Here is a 6,378-nt window from a genome sequence, read left to right on the forward strand (position 1 = left end):
ATCCTCGATTAAAAGTCTTTGATTATTGAACACTGGGGAAAATAAGTTCCATTTACAATCAATCTTACACATCTTTTCAGCTGCTCTCCATACTGCCACTAAATGAGAAATGATAGGTCCAAAGCGAACTTTGCATTGATGTGTAGTTATGTTTGAATAGATAAGATCTCTCAATTCAACAGGCTGCACTAAACTCTCCTCAAGCTCTCTCCAAGAAACCTTATTTGCTGGGTTAAACCAATTTAAAAGGGGGCGGAGCGTGAAGGCCCAATAATAAAATTTAAAGTTGGGCAATGAAAGGCCGCCATCATCTCTAGCACGCTGTAATAGAGAAAGTTTAAGACGAGGGCGTTTCCCTTTCCACACAAACTTAGATATCGAAGAGTGAAGCTTATTCCAGTATTGCGGCGGTGGTGGCAAAGGGAGCATAGAGCTTACAAAGTTAACCCTAGGAAGAACATTCATCTTTATGATTGAAACTCGAGCTTGGAGAGAGTTGGGCAAAGATGACCATCTATCTAAATCAAGACAAATCTTATTTAGAGTGTCACCATAGTTGTTCTTAACAATAGCCTGAAGAGAGGGGAAAATATCTATGCCAAGATATTTGAATTGGCTTACTACTGGGATTATGGGCGGCAGGATAGCAGATCTCATCTGATCATTTAGAGGTAGAAGGGCTGACTTCGTCCAATTAATTTTGTAGCCGGAAATGGAACTGAACTGATCAAAGATTTGAAGGACATGAGTAATTGACTGTGGTGCATTCTCAATGAACAGTAGAATATCGTCAGCATATAGGGAAATGCGATGCTGTGTGTTGTTAATCGAAACAGGAGTAATATCTGCAGACTGACGCACTGTCTGAGCCAAGGGTTCGAGTGAAAGTGCGAAAAGGAGAGGACTAAGGGGACAACCCTGCCTCGAAGATCTGCCAATCGTGAATAGCGGCGAACAGATCTTACCGGTTAGGACCATCGCTGACGGATTAGAATAAAGTACTTTAACAAAATGTATGAATGAAGCACCAAATCCCATTTTATCTAGTACAGCCCACAGGTAAGACCATTCCAGACGATCAAATGCCTTCAACGCATCGAGCGACAACACTGCGGCGGGGGTCCTCAGCTCCTTAGCCCTATCGATGATATGCAATAGTCGCCTAGCATTATCAGAGGCTAGTCTAGTTCCTATGAAACCTGTCTGATCACAGTGTACTAAGGTGGTCATAAAACCCTGCAAGCGACGCGCAAGCACCTTAGCAAAAACTTTTAGATCAGAATTCAAAAGTGAAAGCGGTCTATAGCTTGCGCAATCTGTGGGATCCTTGTTCTTCTTCAACAATAATGATATAATAGCTACATTCACATCCCTGGAGAAAGAGCCACTTTCAATTGCATATCGAAACATGTCTAGCATCAGCTGACCTAGATCTTCCCAAAAGATGGCATAAAGTTCAGGGGGTATCCCATCCAAACCAGGCGACTTGCCCCTACGCATTGCGAGCACAGCTTCCTGTAATTCCGCCAGATGGAGCGGTCTATCTAAGGCTTCCGCATCCGCCTCGCTAAGGGTTGGTAACTGTATGTTGGATAAAAAATTATTGCATACTGCATCATCGTGAATGACCTCGGAGGTGTAGAGCTCATCATAAAAAGCACGAAACGTGGCATTGACCTCTTTGGGTTCTGTAACCATGGCTCCCGTTGTTGATTTGACACTAACAATATCAGCAAAATGCTCATTGGATCTAAGACGTAAAGCCAGTAAGTGACTGGGTCTTGCACTATTAAAATAGTAGTTTTGCCTTGTGCGTTTCATTTGAAATTCTGAGCGGCGCTTGAGAATGGAGTTAATTTCTTTCTTAACCAGCTCCCTCTGAGTTGCTGTACTAACATCAAAGTTATTTTGGAGAGAATTATCCAAAGTAGAAAACCGAGATTCCAATTCCACCAGTTTGGCTGACCTTAATTTTCTCTGAGTGGACGCATAGAGGGTTGTATTACTCCTGATAAAGCCTTTAATTGCATCCCAAAGAATTCTGGGATCCTCAACTGAGCCTGTATTGATATTTATAAATTCACGCAAACCAGTTTGAAACTGAGCTACAAATGCCGCATCGCGCAGCAGTGTGGTGTTAAACCGCCATCTAGGAGCTCTATCTATAACCTGTTTCAGTGAAGCAACACACAGCACCGCCTTGTGATCCGAGAGTGACATTGGGAGCAACTCTACCTTGGCAATTTTATGAAACAAGCTAACAGGGGCAAAAACGTAATCGATCCTAGAGAATGAAGCATGCCTACCCGACAGAAAAGAAAAATCTCTAACCGTTGGGTTCATTAAACGCCAGATGTCGAGTAAGCCAGTTGAGTTTGCCCAAGCACGTAGTTCTGCAGACGCTAGTGCTTGTTCTCTGCTTTCTACCCCAGTGGATCTATCTAGGTTATGTTGCCATGTTGCATTGAAGTCAGCACCAACAATGATTTTGAAATCCGTCAGTTCCAATAAGGTTTTAGTTAGTAATTTGTAAAACTCTTTGTCTAAAACATTTGGAGCATACACAGAGACTAGTGCTAGCATTTTACCCTCCAAGCGGATTTTAGCAACAGCTATCCTCCCGTCACTGTCAGACCAATCACCCAAAGAATCCAACCTAAGGTTACGTCTAGCCAATATGGCTACTCCCTTGGTTTTGGAAGAAGCAGCTGAAAAGGCTAAAACACGATAATGTTTATTAGCCAATCGGTTGGAATGCTCTTTTAAAAGATGAGACTCCTGTATAAATGCAAAGTCAATTGATTTAGATCGCAAAACCCCCAAAATGCTGGTTCGCTTATGCGGTATATTCGCTCCCCTTACATTGAAACTTAGAAATTTATATTCTGTCATAATTGTGGTTCAAACCATACGCACAGCAAGCACAGTAGAACATTTTAGAATTTCCTAGTTGGTCCCTCACAACAAACCTTCCCAACAGAAAAACAAAACAACCCCAAAAGGAACAGAAAGGAAAAAGCAACATCAAACGAACATAAAAAAACACATAACATTGAAGCTTGAGGGGGAAAACCCCATTAGCATCAGAGTGCACAAAAACAGTTCCCCACCCCATCAACCTATTAGTCAACCTTCATTTCACTCTGTCAGAGAGTGCAAACAAGTAACTGCCCAAAAGTAACCATACATTGCCCTCTGGTGGTTATGTAAATATATAACAGATCACCAAAGTAAAAACAACAACAACAAAAAAGTGCCTTCTTGTGGCTGAATAGCTCTCAAACATTCCATCAGCTCAAATTATGATCAATCTCCCCACTTCATATCACTTAAATAAATGAGAATGGTATGTTAACATTTCTAGTAAAGAAGGGGGAGAGAAAAAAGAAAAGAATAAAGGGAAAAAAAAAAAAAAAAAATTGAGGGGACTATAACAACTGTAATAATAATAATCAGTCCAGCATTAGGCCCACTTAGAATGTGATAAAGCCCTATAAGCCACGCTAATGCAAATAACCAAACACTTGTGACAGATAAGTGGAAATAAGGCTGTCACCACGACAAGGCACTAATATAATATTAATAATAAAAATAAATAAAAAAGGAAATCAGTGTATATGATATAAAAATATATGCACTTACATATGTAGTTAGAAATAGAAATTAAAAGCACATCCGGGGGGCCATATGCAGCAAAGCACACACAGTGTTAATGCATACTGCGCCACATACAGCCCCCCCATGCATCCATGCATACAAACCACAATTACTAATTAGAAGGGGGAAAAAAAGGAAAGAAAAGAAAAGTCTGTATACATAAGTATTTACATAAAACACAGTTATGTATGATCAGGAAACCATATACAACACAGCACACATAATGCATACTGCGCCATATACAGCTCCCTGTACATGCCCAAAAGGCCAGTGCAAACTTAGATAAATGTCAATCATATTAGTTAAGTCTGTTTCCGTCTTAAACAGTAAACTACCATACTTCAAACAGTGAACCTACCCAATCACGACTACAAAATAAATATCCCAATACAGAGCTCCCCTCTCCCCCCATCAAGAAATTAACATTTTAACAAGTAAATTAACATTTTAACAAGTAAAGTAGGTAAATAACTACCCCCCCCCCCCCCCCCCCAGACAGCGGATCCACAAGCACGTAGAGCCAACGCGCCACGAGATCGTACATCCGCCAGCTATTGAGATTAGAAAAAAAAGGAAAAAAAAGAACGAGTCAATGAGCCAGGGAGAGAGAGAGAGAGAGAGAGAGAGAGAGAGAGAGAGAGGAGAAGCAGAGATAGGTAGAGAGACATAGAGAAAGGGCGGGAGAGCGAGTGGTCTCTGGAACCGCGGAGCCTTCACAATTTAGACCATATTATTTATATCTGTTTCACCTTAAACAGTAGGCTACATTACTCAATACAAAGGCCAAAGCCCAGTCTCGCCCTCCTACCCGAAAAAGTAGCGTTTTAGGCGGCATAAACGAACCATAAACTAACAACCAACATAGCCGCCATTACCTAACAGAAAGAGAGAGAGAGAGAGAGAGAGAGAGAGAGAGAGAAAGACACACACACACACACACACACACACACACACACACACACAGCGAGAGAGAGAGCCAGAGAGAGAGAGAGAGAGAGAGAGAGAGAGAGAGAGAGAGAGAGAGAGGGAAAGCCGAGATAGATAGAGAGACATAGAGGGAAGACGATAGAGAGAGCAGGCTCCGTCCGAACCGCGACACGGAACACGTTAGACAAAGCCTAACAGAGAGAGATAAAACCCTCTAGACCTATATAGTAAGCAGCACAACGCTCAATAAGAGCAAAGAAAAGGAATACAATAATAACAAGAACAATGTCCATTATATTCAAACAAAAAAGACAGTGAATTATGCTTATAGCTTTAGCAGCCCTAAATCCTCTCTCCTTGCGGTAACCTAAATTAAAACGAGTAACACCCATCTGCTTACAGATCTTGTTAAAAAATAAAACAAATAAAATAGGTATTATGAAACGAAACACTTGAAAACACAACGTCAAGTCAGATGATGAGTCCAAAACAATAAGTAGGCTTACATTAACAACTCACCCTTTGGGGAGGAGGAGGAGGAGAGAGTGAGGAAAGAAAGACGCTGCGTAAAAGTCATCTCCAAAGTCCCAGCCAGCTTACCAACAGTCCATTAAAGGCAAAAGGATATCACATCGGCAGAATGTGTTTGAAAGCACGCGATCACGAAAGCAAAAGTGTCCCTGGTAAAAGTTAGTTCTCTGTAACTGTCGTCTCATCATCCTGCGTAGCTAGAGTCTCGTCCGCAGCACCTGGAGTCTTGAACTTATCCTTGCAAAAGGCCAGAGCTTCCTTGGGTGAGTTGAAAGTAGAAGTCGCCTCATCCACGGTTATCCAGAATTTGCTCGGGTGCCTTATTCCGTATTTAACCCCTTCCGCGGTGATGGAACGTAGGAATTCCTTTACTGGCCCGAAAGCTGCCCTTCTCTTTGATGTTTCAGCAGACCAGTCGGGGAAAATATACACCTTTTTGCCATTGTATGTCAGTTGGCCTGCTTTCCTGGAGAGCTGGAGTATGCGTTCCTTTACCCGGAAAAAATGGATCCTTGCCAGGAAAGCCCTTGGCTTATCAGAACGTGGATTGCCGGTCCGATGAGCACGATCCACCTCCGGGGGGGAGTCGGGAAACTCGTCGGGGAATGTTTTCTGCAAAAAAGACTGGATAAAGGCCACTGGGTCAGCCTTTTCTAGCCCAGGAGAGATCCCAATCACTCTTATGTTGTTCCTACGACTCCGGTCTTCTGCTATGACGAGCTTCTCCTCCAGATTAGCACATCTTCTCTCCAATTCAGTGATACACATCTGCAAACTGTCCATGGAGGAACCAAAGTTCTCAATGGCCTCCCCCTGTTCAGCCACGGTCGTGTTCAGCGTGGCGACTGCAGGACGCAGCTCCTTTCCGAAGTCATCAATCTTCTTCAGTAATTTCTTCTCCAAGCCAAGCATCATGGGTTGAATAAAACCATCCATAAACTCTTTCAGTGATTCCTTGAGGACCTCGCGCAGCATGCTCTTTGTAACCGGAGCGTCAGCGTCGCCCTGCATTGCGCCGGCCATGTTGTCGGCGTTTGCGGTCGGAGACCTGGTACTCCTCGACCTCGTGTTAATCGTATTCGGCATGAAACACGAAACAACTGCAAAAACAGACGCTCACCAGTGTTTTGGGCGTTTAAAGTCTCAAAAGAACTATAAAGGCAGTAAAAAATGGGCTTAAAAAATGTGAAAACTATGCACCTCCACAGAGCTCAACAAACGCGTCCTACTCGGTCGCCATCTTGTCGGAACTCCAGCTAGTGG

The sequence above is a fragment of the Nannobrachium achirus genome (genome assembly GCF_963921795.1).
Source record: "Nannobrachium achirus genome assembly, chromosome: 9".
NCBI classification, from domain to species: domain Eukaryota; kingdom Metazoa; phylum Chordata; class Actinopteri; order Myctophiformes; family Myctophidae; genus Nannobrachium; species Nannobrachium achirus.